The sequence below is a fragment of the Panthera uncia genome, chromosome A2 (assembly GCF_023721935.1).
Source record: "Panthera uncia isolate 11264 chromosome A2, Puncia_PCG_1.0, whole genome shotgun sequence".
In the NCBI taxonomy this organism is placed as follows: domain Eukaryota; kingdom Metazoa; phylum Chordata; class Mammalia; order Carnivora; family Felidae; genus Panthera; species Panthera uncia.
This window is the reverse complement of record NC_064816.1, coordinates 38,035,635-38,053,348: the sequence shown is the minus strand read 5'-3', so window position 1 is coordinate 38,053,348 and position 17,714 is coordinate 38,035,635. Positions and strand designations below refer to the sequence as shown.

Below are 17,714 nucleotides of genomic sequence, written 5' to 3'. Positions count from 1 at the left end.
CATTGTGGGCTTTAGGACTTACTTTCTAAGTGGTTGAAGGACTGTTAAGATCTTAGAGGCAGGATCAAAGTTGTATTTTAAGATGATTTTGGCAATAGTATAGAGGCTAAAGTGGAAGAGAAAGAAGGAACTGGAAGTACTAGGTGAGAGAAAAGAGTAGGTTATGGGTTTGATCTTAACAGCTTCCTGGAATGTAGTTTTGAGGAATCTGGAGCCTCATTTGGGCTTGGCCATGTTTGCTCTGGGTTTGGAAGGACGAGAATTGGTGCCGGCTGTTTGTCATTCTTGGACTTTGTGGGATGGATGGTAAGAACACTTGTAGAGGAGAAATAATAAAGAGCAGTTATTTTGTAGTGGAACCACTGTCAAATGGTTAGCAAAACTTACTGACTTAAATAAGGTATTTGTGACTTCGGTGGATGGTTGGGGGTTTTTTTGGTTTGTTGTTGTTACTGTTTTTAGAGAGATGGAGATGATCCATTCCTTTGTCCAAAATTCACAGGCAAACCAGTTCATTAATTTTTGATGCTTTTTGATAGCAGATGATTCTTTAGGGCAAATTTCTGATAATGTATTTTCATCCATCTGTAAATACTCAGGATATATATGTGAATTTTATAAGATTCTCCTCTCTCTCAGGAGGTAGGAGAGACAAAATAACAGTAAAACATTTGGCAAAACACAAGTATCTGCTTTTGTTGTTGTTGTTGTTATCTATAAAACAAAAGACTTTGGTGTAAATATTTTTTAATTGTGAAGAACCAATAGAACATAGTTGCCTACTAAATTTGTCTGGATTTATCTCACAGCTTAAAATAAGACATTCTAATACATAAGCTAAGGGAAAAATTATAACTGTAGTTGGCTTCCCTCCCACCTTAGTTATCCCCTTTTTTAATTATCCAGGGAATAAAATCACAGATTTATCAGTGTTCTTTGCTAATAACTGGCCTTGCCAGAAGTTTATGCTTATTTAGTGGTTAAACACACGGGAAAGCATTAGCAAAGCCAGAATATCCATGGCAGGATCCGGAAGACCTTTCTGTGATCTTGGTGGGGGCGCCTTTTCTGAAAATTTTCCAAGTGAGGATCACCTTACATGGCCTGTGATGCAGAACTTCAGGGAGGTCAGCTTAAGAACTTGTACATGTGCGTAAATGGGGTATCCAAATAACAAAAAAATGACACTTTGCCTATAGCTTTCTCTGCTGTTCACTCCTCAAGTGGGTAGATGGCCTGGTGCTAAGTGTCTTAATTGTTGTCCTGCCTCAGCACTTAACTTCTAGCTGGTTAGTATCTGGGCCCTTGCCAAAAAATTTCTCCTCCAGTTGATTCTGTTTAGCTTCTCTCAAAAATTGACAAAAAACAAAAAATTACTGATACTAAAGGAAGGTTAGAGAGACTCCTTAGTCCATTTGCTCCTAAACTCTCCCTTGAGGATCAAGTGGCCACACAGGCTTGTTACTCAGTGGTTTTCACATGTGCCTAAGAGTCCTGGAAAACACAGAGCCAGAATTTGAAGTTTGATTAACTATATACCAACAGTGTTCTATATTCTTTTTCCTTGTCCTCATTTTCTGCTTTTGTTTTTCATTTAGTATTGATTTTGTATATATAAATAAATATATTGATTTGTATATATAAATATTGCAACTTAAATATCGTAAGCCATCTCATCCTTTGTAGAACACAGAAGAAGGAGAATAATGGTTAAGTTTTGTTTTGTTTTCAAGTCCCAAATCTGCTCATTTAAATACTAGTTTTGGGGTGCCTGCGTGGCTCAGTCAGGTAAGCATCCGACTTGGGCTCAGGTCCTGATCTTGCAGTCTGTGAGTTAGAGCCCCGCGTCACTCTGTGCTGACAGCTCAGAGCCTGTCAGCCCTGGAGCCTGCTTCAGATTCTGTGTCTCTATTTCTGTCCCTCCCTTCCCCCTCTCAAAAATAAACATTAGAAAAAAATTTTTTAATAAATACTCGTTTCATTTGCACTCTTTATTTTGAAACATTTAGGTCTTTTCTGTTCCCTCTGTTTGACCCTCATTAAAGTAATATATAAAATAGATTTTATTAGCCAGAAAATGATTAGCCATGGTGCAGCACCAAATTTATGAAGAAATAAATTTAAGGAAATACAAGTTTTCTTAAAACATCCAGTTTTCCTAAAGATCAAAATTATTTTTCAAATTTAAAAAATTTTTTTACTTCAGTATGGACTCTAAAGTACATTCACAATTTTATGCTAAATATATCTAAAATATTGAAGATTTTGAGCAGTTTCTGCTTGGATTCAGACTGGATCCTTGCTATCACTATGTGCCAAAGATAGGATAATGTCTTCCCTCAATGCTTTCATCCATCAAGTAGGATACCATGTAGACAAGTTGAGTGCAAGCCTCTCTCTAATTTCCCAGTAACTACCTGGCTATTCTTTTGTGGCAGATGTAGCTTGATCCTGTTATTTTCCTGTAGGGGTTTTCAGGGTCATTGATTGGCCTGCCAGACTGATTTCAAGTTCTTTAGTGATATTTTCCCTTAAGAAAACATTTCATTGGCTAGAGAATTCTATGTGAGAACTTGAGCAAATGGAGTATTTTCTTGCCTCTTGGTTTTCTTGCCTCTTTTTAGTATAAGAACACCTGTGTACTGCCTTAAATCCATTAAGGAGACAGAATTAACTTATTTTAGATTTCTTTTTATTATAAATAGATACACCTATGGTCATGGATTTTTGCCATTCACAAGATTCAGAGATATAATAAATTCTAGTTCCATCATGTAGAATATGAATCCCAGTGAAGATAAATGGGCAAAGATTGAGCAGTTAGTCACAAAGTATAAGGACTAGATGTTGGAGGTCTCTTGACTCTTACAGTGTGATGAGGGCTAATTTAATGTGATTAACCTTATTTCAGGCACCCATTGATCCACATAAGTTGAGTTTACAAAGCTGTGTGTGTGTGCGTGTGTATATCTGTAACTTGATGAGTTTTAAAGCCAGAGAATGGGAATTGTTGGAAGCCAGAGAATGGGAATTGTTGAAGGTGAGTTGTGTTTCTTTGTTGTATTGGCTAGCCACTATGCCATTTTTGCTACTCAGACCCCTTGTTTAATGATAAATTTATTTGCTGGCAATATTACCATTATCGTTCTCTTGCCCTTAATATTCTTACTGAAACACATTTGCATCTTCCAGTTTGACAGGAATGTATCCTTGTTCTTCTGACTCTGGTATTGAGATTTTGTTAACTTTGGAATGGCAGACCTTATCATCTTAGGAACTAGTTATAAGGTTTCTTGTTGCTTTACCAGTACTTGCATAATGTGCAACCTTTGGGGGAAGTCCTTTGAAATACAGACCCTGAAAGTTTTGGATTGCTTTAATATGAGAGACCATATACTTTCTGTAGCCTAGACTCGGAAGCTGACCACCTATATTTGTAGGGTCTGGGAGCTCAGAATGCTCTTTACAGCTTTAAATGGTTGTTACGTAAGTGTGTCCATACTCTTTAGTTTTTGCCTCTTAGCTTACAAAACCCAAAATAGTCACTATCTGGCCTTTTACAGCAAAAGTTCACTGATCCCTGTTCTAAAGGAATACAGTAACTATTGACAGTATTTGATTGAATATCTGACGACTGGACTGTGAGGTCAGCTGGGTTACTTATATTAATTAAGATTCACTTCTGGCTTCTCAAATTAACCTTTATTCTCCCTAGAGTGGATCTCATTAGGATGTATAACCTTTAAAGGTTTTGTAGGAAGTAGTAGATGTTTTATAACCTGGAACATGAATCTTTTTTTTTTCTAGGCATTTTTTTTTTTACTTTATAAAAAAATTACTGTATATTTGAGAAGTGTGTGTGTGTGTGTGTGTGTGTGTGTGTGTGTATGCATTATCTATGGCTGTGTAACAAATGATTCCCCAAATAGCAACTTAAACCTATTATTTCACACCTTTTTTCAAGTTTTTTTTTGAGATATAATTGACATACAGCACTGCATAAGTTTAAGATGTACAGCATAATGATTTGACTTACATACATTGTGAAATGATTACCAAAGTTTAGTTAACATCTTTAACCACATACATTTTTTTTAAAAAGTGAGGAGGAAGGTTTTTCCATTGTGGTGGGAACTTGTAGGATGTACTCTCTTAGTAACTTTTAGATATACAAGAGAGCAGTGCTACTGTATTCTTTATGTTGTACCTTACATCCCCAGTACTTATTTAATCTTACAGGTGGAAGTTCGTAGCTTTTGACCACCTTTATCAATTGTCATATCTTTTCTTAAGAGTTAGGGATGTAGGAATGGCTTATCTGGATGGTTCTGGTTCAGGCAGGGTCCCTAATAAGAATGTATGTAGCAAGATGTTTGGTGGGGCTGCAGTCATCTGGAGGCTTGACTGGGGTTGTATTGGGGGCGGGTGCGGGTCCTGCTTCTCAAAATGACTTATTTACATGACTTTGTGGAAGACCTCAGTTCCTTGCTGGCTGTTGGCAGGCATGGCAGGGGAGGTCTTGGTTGCTCACCATATGAACCTCTCCCTGAGTCTTTGTAAGATTCTTCATGACCATGACTGCCGGCTTTTCACAATGGTCCAAGAGAGAGCAAGGGAGAAAGCCATGATTTTTTTATATTTTAAACTCAGAAGTCAGTTAAGTCTAATTCTGTTTGTTAGCTATAGTCCATGGTGAAGAACAAGAGGCAGTTAACAGTAGAGTACTGTTTTACCTGGAAGGAAGGCTGTTTGGTGGGAAAGAGTAGGTTCTTATCTGGCAGGTTGAGATTTCATTTGGAGACCTCCAAGAGAGGCCACATTTCTGCTTTTGGAAGTTGCCTTTGCCCTCAACTGGGATTATCTCATTACACACACACACACACACACTCCATATGGATGGCTTTGCTACATAGGCCTGTGGAACTCATCTTACCCAACCCCACCCCATTTTAGTCTGCCCTCATCACCTCACTCAACCATCTGACTGAGTTAAGGCCAAATTCTCTTCATATTCATATTTTCACAGTGGGCCCAGTGGATTCAGCTGTGAAGGAGACTGAATAAACCTTTGTATAAAGACTTATTCCCTCGTGTTGGAACATATTTCAAAATAATCTCTATTCTGAGAGAACTTTAAAGTGCAGATTTTTGAATTCAGGGCTAATGTTCAAGGTGTCATAGGAGAAAAGAAACAGATCTTAGTCCTGTAATGCTAGATGTTGGTAATCGTCTTCATCTTCAAGATCATATTTTACAGAGGCTCAGATTTGAAAAAAGAATAAGCAAACTGTTGATTACAAAATACTTCGTTAAGGAAGTTAAACACACAGCAAAAACTCAACTTAAGAGAAAAATAAGCAAGTTAAAAAAATTTTTTTTATGTGTGTTTATTTTTGAGAGAGAGAGACAGAGCACAAGGCGGGAGGGGCAGAGAGAGAGGGAGACAGAATCTGAAGCAGGCTCCAGACTCTGAGCTGTCAGCACAGAGCCTGACGCAGGGCTTGAACCCACAAGCCATGAGATCATGACCTGAGCCGATGTCAGACACTTAACTGGCTGAGCCACCCAGGCTCCCCAGCAAGTTTAAAAATATAAACTCTGTGTTAAGCATCCAACTCAGGTCATGATCTTGTGGTTCATGAGTTCAAGTCCCGCATGAGGCCCTGTGCTGACAGCTCAGAGCCTGGAGCCTGGTTTGGATTCTGTATCTCCCTCTCTGTCTGGTTCTCCCCCACTCGCTCTCTTCCTCTCTCTCAAAAATAAATAAACATTAAAAAAAAATTTTTTTTTAAACATAAACTCTGTGTTAATTTCTCTGTAATAAATGGCGGTGACAGGGTTGGGAAAAGGGAGAGGGAAAGATGGAAGGATTAAATTGCACGCTAACAGAAACAATACAGGTGACTCTATCTTACCAAAAAAAGATAGGATGGCAAAAAAAAAAAAAAAAAAAGGTAGGATGGCATTTGGCCATTTTCAGTCATTTTAATTTAGCTAAGTTTTTGGATACTGTTAAAGGCATGATCTACCTTAAATGCTGAATTTGCAGTTCTCCTAGTTGATAAGAGTCAGTCGGCTTGAACAGTAACATTTGGAGATTTTGTGGCTTCCAGATGGAATCTTGGCCAGTCATCCCTATTATTCTTGTTTGTTTTTATATTTGTTGGACCAGCTATAACTGGGGGATCTATAAATTTGAAATTGCACACAGATATTTACTTGTTTGTGCACTTTTTTCTGAGTAGATTAATACTTTTTATCATATTCACAAAAGCTTCCATAGAACACCCCACCCAAAGACCCATGTTAAGTACTGAAGAATTTGAGATACATAGGTAGTGTTCTTAATTTGTTTCCTTAGCACTTAGGACAGTGAATAAATTTATCTCCGGGACAGAAGTCTGGTATTTTTCTGGGAAAATTTATTACTGTAGATAACCCATAATATCCTCCACTAACCCATGCTCTTGCTTTTTTCTTTGGGCCCCAGAACAGCAGAATAAAATGCAGTTTTAAGGAGAATACTTGTCCTGGATCATTGTGAAAATTTTTATTTTTTTAAGGTTTTTTTTTTTTTTTAAATAGCAATTGATAGACACATGGTAACAGACATTTCCTTGAAGTGGAGCTTTAAGTTATGTATTAATGAGAGCTAACTATTTTGGAATAGAAAGGGAGGGGTCCAATCTGACTTCAAAACTAGAATATTAGAGTATTTTTAAGTTCATGCAGTTTAATTTTTAAGCACCATACCTATTGCAGTGGTAACTTCCAGTTAAGTGATCCATAGGAGTAAATCAAATCATACCCTGTTTTGCCCATTCTGATACATCACCTTCCACATTTTAATCTTTTGAAATAGTAACACACATTAAAATTGTTGACATCTCAGTTGGTGTTAGAAAGTGGGAGTGTAAAAATTTCCCTTTGACACCTGGTTAGATTAAGAAACATGACATCGCTTGGGTTTAGGGCTTGGAATAGATGAGTAAGAGTTTTAGTTAGGCAATGACCCTTCTATTATAAACTGGGAAAAATGATTAGGAGTCTTGGTTAGGTCGTTGGTTGTTACTGTGTGGTAAATGACACTCGGATTCTTGAGAAAATTACTAGTTATCTCTAAGCCTCTTTACTCATCTGTAAAAATAAAGGAAATTACTATTATGAAAAAGTAATTAATAGGTCTTCCTTGATTTAGGATGGAGTTATGTTCCTAATGAACTCATTGTGAGTTGAAAATATAAGTCTACAGTGCATGTAATACCACCTAACCTGCAGGACATCACAGTTTGGCCTAGCCTATGTTAAACGTGCTCAGAGCATTTATGTTAGCCTTTAGTTGGGCACAATCATCTAACACAAAGCCTGTTTTAAAATAAGAGCCTATTTTGTAATACAAGGCCTTTTTTTGTGGGGATGTGCATATTTTATAATAACATCTCATGTAATCTGTTGAATACTGTACTGAAAGTGAATAATAGAATAGTTGTCAGTGTATCAGTTATTGACCCTTGTGATCGCTGGGCTGGCTGGGAGCTGCACGTGCAGATGCCCAGCCTCACAGGAGAGGCTCATACCATCTAGCACCAGCCTGGGAAAAGATCCACACTCCAAATTTGAAGGATGGCCTCTTCTGATTGTGCATTGCTTTCACACGATCAAGTCATACCATTCTTTGAAACTAAGCACAAGAGAGGGTATTGAGCATACTCCAGCAACCTCTGTAGGTATTCTCTTACCTATTAACATTTTTGGAAGGCATTAATAATCCTGTAACTACAATAAGATTACCCTGGGAACTGTAATGTGTGAAATGTTTACACTCATTACCGCTTTGGCTTCTAACTCATACTTTTATCACAGACACTTAGCCCTTTTTAGAATTAACTTTTATTACTAGAAAAAAAAGAAACGAATCACAACTTTCTTTAGGAAAACAGAATACCACCCCCACCCTGCTGTCAAAATATATATGTACATATATGTGTGTGTGTGTGTGTGTGTATGTTGCTGTTTGAAGGGAACAGCTTTGATATTAACTGTAGATGTCATTCTTGTGAGATAGTACTTTCTACTTGTAGAATGAAGATGACTACTGGTTGGTTTGTTTTTTCAAGTTTTTCTTACTAGATTATAGGTTGGATGTGTGTGCATAGTGAGATAACTTGGCTGTGACTTATTACTAAGAACAGTTAAGTATAAGAGAAAGTTTTAAGTGTATTTTTGTTTGATGGATTTAACGTAGTAATAACTCGAGAACAAGTTTCGGGGCACCTGGGTGGCTCAGTCGGTTAAGCGACCGATTTCAGCTCAGGTCATGATCTCGGGGTTTGTAAGTTCGAGCCCTCGAGCTGTGCTGACACCTCGGAGCCTGGATCCCGTTTCGGATTCTGTGTCTCCCTCTCTCTCTGCCCCTCTCCTGCTCACACACTGTCTCTCTTTCCTTCAAAGATAAATACACATTAAAAAAAACTTTTTTTTTTTTTTACAGAGAACAAGTTTCTTGAAAAGTTACTTGGGGAAGATGCCAGATTAGCGGTCAGAAGTTGAGAGCATTGTAATCTGCTTCTGAAAACATTGTATTCTCAATTCTAGCATGTTCTTTTACAAGTGCATTCTCGGCTTCCTGAGTGTGTGTGTGGATGGCTCCTTATTAACAGCGGGAACTAGACAGCTGCTGGGGTAGCAGAGATGGCACTGTCATGGACATACCGATGAAAACAGTAGTGTGGACTGTGGGGGACTGGGGCCACCTTTCATACTTTTCCAGAGACTCTCGCTGTAATAGCTTAAAATAATCAGGGTTAAATTATTTTCCATGAAATATTTAATAATAGGAATATAGAGTATAATTTTTAAAAGCTCTTTTTCTTTAACCCTGGTTGGCACTGGGCGTACCTACCCCCACTGGTACTCAGTAAATGTGGTGTGGCAATGAAGGCTTGTCTGTTTTTCTTGCTGGGGTATTTATGTAGCATCAGTCCTCTGAGGCATATGTTGTTATGACATATGGGGAGATAGTCTTCCATTTTTACTAAAATCAAAGTTTTTAAAATTTGAACATGTGTGCAAAAGTGTATGTGAACATGAAAACCAAAATAGGTCTTCTCTACTTGTCTCCCCAAGTGTTTGTTTTCCTTGTCCAACATTTTCTCCTTAACCTTATGGGAGGAACATAGGACAGGTCTTTTCTCTTTAACAACTGGGGAAACTGAGGCTGAAGGCTGTGTTTCTTGGTTATTATTCTGCAAATTGATAAAGAACCAGAGCTAAAATTCCATTTTCTTAACATCTGTGACTCTTGACTGGACCAGTCGCATTCAGATTAAGAAGTACAAGAAGCAGATTATGTCCGTTAATACCGCTGTCCTGTGAAATCTTATTGTCTGATCTCAAGTCCATTATTCCAGTTTGCTGAACCTCTTCAGAATTTCATTCTGTCATCTAAAGTGGTAGCTATCCTTACTGGTCTGGTCCCTTGTCTCCTGTGTGTCTGCGTCTAATTCACTGATTTACACAAACTTTTCTATATAGTACATAAATGCTTAATCATCTGGGTCAGTTGGCTGATTTTTAGGAGTTTGTTCATAGTTTCTTTAGGCTGTTTAAGTCAGAATCAGAAATGCTTTATTTCATTACTCTGTACCAGAATCAGACAAGTAATTGTCTTTACCTCATTCTTTTCTGAGTTCTTTACCTCAGTTAAAACATTAAGACGTTCTCTGGGCATGCAACCCAGCAGGCTTCTGGTTTATTTATTCTTAATAAACATAATTTAGACACAAAAGTAGAGACCACAGTCTCTCTACCCGTCACCCAGCTTCAACAGTTACCATATTGGAAAGCCTCTTGATCTTTACAAATACTGTAAAATCTTACTGTTTCTGGTAAGGCATCAACTGCACTTGTATAAGAGTACATCCTAGGCAACACATTGGCTGAACATCATTATTCTTTGGGGAATTACATGTTAAAACCACATTGAGATACTACTGTACGGCCACTAGAATTACTCAAATTAAAAAGACTGATAGTACCAAGGGTTGTTGAACATGTGGAACAGTTGGAATACCCATACTTTGCTGGAGGAAATGTAACACGGCACAATCCCGTTGAAAAATAGTTGGGCGATTTCTTAAAAAGTTAAATATACACTTACCATAAAGTGAAGTATATACTTGCCATAGGAATTTTAGCCAAGAGAAATGAAAACATGTTCACACAAAGACTTGTGCATGAATGTTAATAGCAGCCTTATTCATGATAGCTAAAAATTGGCAGTGGCCCAACTGTCCATCATTAGGAGACTGGGTAAGCAAAATACAGCACCGTAGGTGAATCTCAGAAATACTATGTTCAGCAAAAATAACTACATACAAACAAAGATGCTATATAATTTCATTTATGTGAAACTCAAAGATTTAAACCATAGTGACAAAAAACAAATTGGTAGCCTCATGGAGCTGGCAGTAGGGGTTGTCTGGGAAGGTGGACACAAAGGAATCTGGGTTGGGGGTGATGACTACTGCTGTATACATTTGTCAAAACTTAAACTGTAATGCTAAAACTGTGTGCATTTTATGTAAATTGTGCCTTCTTAAAATGTATCCTAGGCAAAAGTTGTTCTAGTTAGCAGGCCACAGCACCAATTACTCTTACTACCTGCCTCCATTTGTTTTCCTTGGATGGCAGGTAAGCATGCACCTATAAAGCAAAGGGAAGTCCTTTTAGAGGTGCCGCTAGTTATTTCTTCCAAGGCCATGGACAGAGCCTCACAAAGTGGGCAGGGGCGGCTTCTGTTTCCCCCACCAGAGGCTATTTGCTGTTTGGAGCATGCACTCAGCTTTGGCTTTTGCGCTCTTTTCTTTTCCTGGTCAAAATATTTCCAGGTTCTTTCAGAGTTTGAAGTCTGCCCCCCCCCCCCCACAGTCCCCCTCCCTGAATGTGTTTTAGAGAACACTTTCTACCTAACTGGAATCCATCATTGTTCTTTCTGGCATTTTTACCTCTGGCCGCAAATTGTTTGGTGATCAAGGATGTCTTTAGAACACAGCAGTTTTCTGTTAGAAGAGGCATTAAAATAGTACCTTTGGAGGAAATGTACTCATAATGATACCTAGAGCTCCCATTTGCTTAGGCATCACCCGTTTTTGTTAATAGTTGTGCTGTGTGGAATATAATGCTGATTGGGACAGGATGTAGTGATTTATCTATCACTTTACATGACTGGTAAGTTAGGGTGTTTTATTCCTTGCTAGCTGGGCTGTAACTGGTTTTGGGTACAGTGCTTAGGAATGTGAAATAGTCCTAGGAACAGCTGATCCTAAAACTTTGTAGAGTTTTAAGGCCTCAGAAAAGGATGAGGGATTGTCACAAGAACTGAACCTGAAGAAAGAGCTCCTGGTGGCCAAAGCTGAAGTGATTGGAGACACAAAATAAATAATGGCAATATTGGATATTAACCTGTAGGATAAATATCCATGAATCCATACTGGCAGAGAAAAGACAGTTCTTACCTCCAGGAGAATCCCAGTTAGTAAATACAGAAAGAAAGAGGCACCCAGAAAGCCACCATTGGGCAAAGCCAAAACAAAATAGTAATTTTTGCACAGTCCACATTTGGATGCTGACGTTAATAGGTGAAAGTTTGAGGAGAAACAACATATTTTTATATATAGTCTCAAGATACCTCTCAAGATGTTTATTTAAAAGACAGTAACTTTAGAGAAACCTGACAGACACCTCCTTAGCCAAGTGGTTATGGTTAACATTACTAATAAGGTGTGAAAACAGACACACAGGAGGATACACATCTTCGCTCTGGTGTTGTGAAAATGGGTGACTTCTTTTTTTCGCGAGAACTCATCAGACAAACCCCAATTGAAGGATGTTGTTACACAATAATGACCAGTACTCTTCAAAGGTTTCAGGGTCATCAGAGACCTGGAGACTGAGGAGCTAATGAGAACTGACAATAGAAGGCAATGCACGAGCCTAGACAGGATCCTGAAAGAGAAAAAGAACATTGGTGGGACGAGTGGTGAGAATAAAAGAAAGTGTCCATTTTAGTTAACAGTATTGTACCCCAGTGTTAATTTTCAGGTTTTGATAATTATGTTTATATAAGAAGTTAACATCAGGAGAGGCCGCGTGAGGGGTATATGCTGAGTACCATTTTTGCAACTCTAAAATTAGTTAAAAACAAAACATTTGTGTTTTCAGACTTCTAAAACAAAGAATTTGAAAAATCTCTATTTTATCTTTGCCAGTTAACGAATCAAATTTTCAGCAAACCTTCAAACAAAGTGCAGTTGTAGCAGTTTGGTTTAAGAACAGAAAAAGCCCATTTCAAACAAAGACATGTAAGAGTCATTTTTGGAACCTGTAGGATCCTTACCCTGTTGGAAACTTATTACAAGGCATGCAGATTGGCTTACTTTCATGCCAAAGGCAGATACTTGATGTGGAGTGGAGTGCCAGCTTGAGAAGTTGTTCCAGAGTGGTGCGGGTACTTGCAGGTATGCACCACACCACCGTCTCTGTGTATCCGCATGTCCCTTCTTACAAGCCAGGGATTTAGATAAAGCTGTGTAATTGGAGAGCTTGCTGGTAGTATGAGGATCCCACTTGATGCCACAGTGCTTACTCTTGAAAATAGTGTGGTTCCTGTAAGGTTAAGTAAGCGGACTTACTAATTGTGCAATGCTTTGAGAAGTCATTTGTTAGTACCCATAGATCTTTTTACTTTGCTAAAGAAACGGAAAAGATGAAGAGCATTCCTTAGACTTGACTTCCTAAGAATTTTGTACCAATTCCTGGGCTCTAGATATTTAAAAACACAGGCATCGTACAACAGAATGTCAGAGTCTGCTTTTTCCATACCTATATAGTTGTGGAGTGTAGGTTGGATATGTTGAAATAGTTGGGATATTTGAGGTCAGAGGAAAGGTGAAGGGGCACATATGTTATGTAGTGAAGGAATAGAAAAACATTTCTTTTGCAAATGCACTTCGTTGATTAGCAGATTCAGAGATCTTGTTTTTTGTGTTCTCATTTGCTGCAGCTTTCAATATTGGCTGTTCTTTCTTGGAGTCGATCTCCGTCTCCCTCCCTCTCTCTCTGTCTCTTTGTCTCTGCCTCTGTGTCTCTTGTGGTATAGTCTTCTCTTGTGTTTTCCTCACTTTCACTGGCTTCAGTTCACTTCTTTTCTTCCTTCTCGAGGTTCACTGGGCAGGCAGTATGGGTTAGTGGAAAGAGCATAAACTTGGATTAGACTCTACCGGCTCTAGCCTTCTGTTTACCATTGGACCTTCAGGCTTTGGTCCCTTCAGCGACTTGGGAAAGTTGTGAGGATTGTGAGGTGATGCGTGCAGGACACGTGACACAGTGCCTCTTCAGAGGGTGCAGTGCATTCCCCATTCATTTTCTTGCTCCTTTCTTCCCCTCTTTTAAACTGGGAGCTGTTCTGCCTCTGGAGTAGGTATTGATATTCTTTGAGAACCTCCTGTGTCCTAGTGTTTTGCTGGGGAATGGCAGTGTGAAAGAGGAGTTGTACCAAGTCCCTCAGTTCTGAGTCCCAGAGAGACTGTTATGTACAGTATGATAATAATACAATCTTGTGTCACATGCTGATACAGCACTTGCTGTCTGCACCACATTGTACAGAGGACCTGGGTTCTTGCAGGCAGCATTAACTGAGCTCTTGTCAGTTATTTTGAAGCAAGTTTGGGAAGTAAAACAAAATGTAAAGTGTCAGTATGGCCTCAGATGTTCATAATCTAGTAAGGAGAGACAGAGTGATTATAATACAGAGTATTAAGTGGTAGAGGTATGTCCAGGGGTGTTAGGGAACCCTGAAAATCTGGCCACAAACCGGTATTAGCCAGTAGAATTTGGAAAAGCAGCATTTGAGCTGGGTCTTAGGTACGTATGGGTTTTGCACATCAGTTATGGGCAAGGACATTTCAGAAGCTAAGGGATCAGTATGGTGAGCAAATACAGCAAGAGATAAAAGGTATCTTCTGAAAAAGATGGGCTCAAGTCCGTGTGGCTTAAGCTAGAGCTCAGGAGCAGGCTGTGGTGGAGGCGGGGTGAGCTGGAGAGGATCGTCAGAACCGAGTTGTGAGGAGCCCCTTGCATCAAGTTCGGGAGTTCAGATTTACTTCTGTAAACTATGGTCGGGGGTAGATGTTAAACAGAGAAATCGCCAATTACACTTTCTTTTTCAGACCCTTGGTCTCAGTAGGGTCATGTGGGATTAACTAGGGGCAAGACTGGACGTTGCAGGTAGGACATTGAGGAGGAAGGTGTTTCGGCCCTGAGCTAGAATGGAGGAAGACAGTGAAGATCTAGAAGTGGGGTTGTAGGGATAAGTAGTGGAGGTAAGCAGCCCCTGTTCTGAGGTCACAGTAGCATGTTAAGAATGAGGAAGGGGAGAGAGTATATCTTCCTGGGAAGGTGTTCTGACCATACTAGTAACACATTATTTGACACTGAAAGCATTAGGCAGCGCCCATTCAGCTCACCACACTTAATTGCTAGGAAAGTTGTTCTGAGAATTTTGCTCAAGGGAAGAAAAGTACTCAAGGGTGGGTAGGGGCTGTGCACAGAATTCACTTTTTACATAGAGATGTTGGTTAATGTAGTGTCCTAAACACTTCCTTCGGTCCCTCAGAATTAAAAGTATTCATTCTAGGAGGCGTGGCTATCAGCATTTTCCAACAAATGTGTTTTCCTTATCTGACACAGATTTTGATACTTGCATCACTGATTTCTTAGGCACTAAGATAAGGTGCATGCTCGGACCTGTTGGGGGTGTGATACGTGACTGCTGACAGTGTATCTCAAAATATTCTCGTCTTTATTGAAACTTCTATTCTTATTCAAATAATTCTCATTATTTTCTGATTCTGAGAAATGTTTCATCCCTGTGTAACAAATAGGACCAATACTTAACTCAAAGATTTACCGTACTGTTTAAGTTGCTCTCTGAATCCCGATCTCCGGCCTGTGCCACACTGTCCCAGCAAAACAAAATCCTGTTCATGGAGTTGAAGGAGTTCTCAAACTCCAGTGCTAGTTTCTCTTGCTGAGAGCTACTGGTGGTTTCAGAGTTCTCGCCTTCATTCGCATCGAGCTTGTCAACCATTTGAAATGAGATAACCCTAAAATTTCCCTTCCCTTACTGGAAATAAAAACTGATTCACCTGAAATGCCTGAAATCTAGATGATCTTAATAGAGTTGAAATTGTGTAGAGACCGTCAAATAGTCTTTCCTCTGCCTTCTCTTTGGTGATTGGTCAGACCGGTCTCGTGGTTATTAATATACTGAAGTTGCTTTACATTTTACCTTGGGTTTTCCCCCTTAGAATACGTGCTACACATTAAAAAACACTGTTACTTAGATCTCAGCGACTGGTATGTTCCCAACCAAATGTGTGATGCTTGGCTCTATATGAAATTACCAAAGACTTCTGTTTAATGTCAGTGTAAATGATATATCTGACAGGTAAATCCTTGTGTTGCTGTGAGGTATAGAACTTTATTTTAGTAAAAGTATCGCAAAATGTTTGAGAAGAGTGATCATACGACTTCATTTGAAAAACCACTGTTAATATATTCAAAGTTCTTCAGATTGTTCTTCCTAAATCTCACTCTCTGGTAACCTCCAATAGTTAGGATGATGAACACATTACAGATGTTTCTGGTGGATATCTTTCGATAACATTTTAACAGAAGCACTGTTGTATTCTGGGCCGCTTTCCCATCTTTGTAGATATTTTGCTTCTCTGTATGATAATCTTGTACATAACAGTGGTTTTCACCTGGGAGTGATTTTGCCTCTTAGAGAACATTTGGCAGTGTCTAGAGAAATTTCTGCGTGTCATGACTTGGGGATCGGGGTGCCCCTGGCATCTGGTAGGTGGGGGGCGGGATGCTGCTAAATATTCCTCCGTGCTTAAGTACAGCCCCTATAGCAAAGAGTTAGGAGGTCCAAAAGATCAACAGTGCTGAGGCTGAAAAACCCTGCAGTGAACCTCTTTGCCAAGTGATGGCCGGCTTTAAGTTTTGATTCCCAGTGATGTAGGAAACCCATTATGACATGATAATTTGACCATGAACTAGCTCTAGCCATGTTTGTTAGAACGGTTACTGTCTAGTATGTACGTTTTGGTTTGGTTTTTTCAAGGATTAGATTTGAAGGAATCTTAAACGATGACCTTAATGAAGCCCAATGCTTTAATTTTGCGGGTGAGGAAACCCAAGAGCTGAAGAAGGCAATGGACTTGTTAAGACCTCAGATTCCTTTGAGTTATCTAATTGCCTTTTTTTTTTTTCCCCCTTTGAAGATTTACTAATTCTTTTGTGTGCTTTGCAGGTGCCCAGTTTTGTGACATGAACTGTAATTTTGAAGTGTTTAAATGAATTTTAAATGGGATCTTTGACAACTATAAAGTAATTTGCAGAGTAGATTGGATTGCTGTTGTAAAGTGTTTCTTGGAGAGAGAAAACCTTGGTTCATCATTGGATTTATTTGCATCTGAAAATGTGGTTTGCTTAGAGATTTGTAGTTTCTGTGATTCCTTCTAAATTAATGACATGATTTATAAGGTAATTTCGTATGTCTTTCGCAGCAGGAGAGAGAGGTCATATCATAGTCACTAAACCAACAGTATAGTTTGTAGAACGTACCCCATGATATTTAATCCTTTTTAAAATAAGAGGCTAAATGAGTTACTAACAGCATAAACTGAAAACCTGCCTCTACCTTGAGAACAAATACTCTATGTAGTTGTCTTTATTAAATATTGAATACAGGTGTCTCAGCTAAAGGAACCTTAGAGATCACTTACCTCTAATCTCCTTTGCCAGTGAGGAAACTGAAGTTTAGAGAAGGTAGTACTCATAGTCACCGAGTTAGGTCCCAAAATAAGTACAGAAAGCAAGAAGGGGGAAAGCTTAGGCATCTCACCTGTTAAGTCTTATGATCCGCTTTGTGTGTCAGGGAGCACCCCATAAAACACAGAGGACCCTCACCAGTGATCTCGGCCATTGGTATCTGTTATGTCATGTCTTACCAACTCCTTGGATAATGAGCATATATGCATGCATATCCCAAGTGCACAGCACCCTGCCTCGGCATATGGTAGGCACCAGGAAAAACATGTTTAGTGAATTTCAAAACAAAAGCCAGAATGCCAGACGTGAAACTGGGAAAGGAGACAGCACAAGGCATGCCATGTCTCTGCCCCTTTATTCAAATGAAGTTTGAGAGGTAGGGGATGCTGGCCCAGAAATTAGGGATTAGATGCCTGTTTGGGCTTTCCTCTAAAGGGGGCTGGTGAAGAGAAGAGTGTTGCTACCACACCTGTAGTCACATGACCAATGGCTCCGGTGATAGGCTGCCTCCAGTATGAGTAGTAGTCCCTAAAACACTTACTCAGACCAAATCCTCAGCAAGCAAAAGACCTTTTCAGTCTGAACACTGAAGTCTTTTGCTGTAGAATAAAATTCATGTTGAAAATAATGAATGGAGGTATCAAAAAGAAATTCACTTAGGAACCCTTGCTGGGCTCAGTGACTTGAGCATCTGACTCTTGATTTTGGCTCAGGTTACAATCTCAGTTCTTGAGATTGAGCCCCATCAGGATCTGTGCTGACAGTGCAGAGCCTGCTTGCAATTCTCTCCCTCCCCCTCCCCCTCCCCCTCCCCC

At 39.3% G+C, this 17,714-nt stretch overlaps 1 protein-coding gene and 1 long non-coding RNA gene across 2 annotated transcripts in view; one reads left to right on the top strand and one right to left on the bottom strand.

Moving 5' to 3' along the window:
* The window catches only part of RYBP (RING1 and YY1 binding protein), an 80,318-nt gene that overhangs the window by 49,939 nt on the left and 12,665 nt on the right, over nucleotides 1–17,714 (top strand). The gene's annotated exons all lie outside the window — the stretch shown is intronic.
* Nucleotides 11,687–16,966, bottom strand: LOC125929571 (uncharacterized). The gene is made up of 3 exons (XR_007459909.1): nucleotides 16,854–16,966; nucleotides 12,438–12,666; nucleotides 11,687–12,006 (listed from the first exon to the last, which is right to left on the bottom strand). It is a non-coding gene; the product is annotated as an uncharacterized LOC125929571 (long non-coding RNA).